Genomic DNA, 237 nt, shown 5'->3' with positions numbered 1-237 from the left:
GAAACCCCATCCGCCGTGAGTACCGCTGGGCGCGGTGATCGCCGCGGGGGGAACCCGCTCCAGGCCCTGCCCGCGCAGGCGGCGGGGAGAGGGGAAGGGTGGTGTTTCGGTACAGCAGGGTGACTGGAGCGGGGTTACGGGCCTGCGTCGGGGCCGAGGAGAGAAATCGGTCAGCGCCTCAGCGTGAAGGCCGGGCGGGAGCCACCACCTGGCCTGCCGTGGCGGACAGGGCGACAG

This window comes from Cariama cristata, unplaced genomic scaffold (assembly GCF_000690535.1).
Source record: "Cariama cristata isolate BGI_N322 unplaced genomic scaffold, ASM69053v1 scaffold7981, whole genome shotgun sequence".
Lineage (NCBI taxonomy): Eukaryota > Metazoa > Chordata > Aves > Cariamiformes > Cariamidae > Cariama > Cariama cristata.
The sequence above is the reverse complement of the archived record's forward strand: the minus strand, read 5'-3'. Positions refer to the sequence as shown.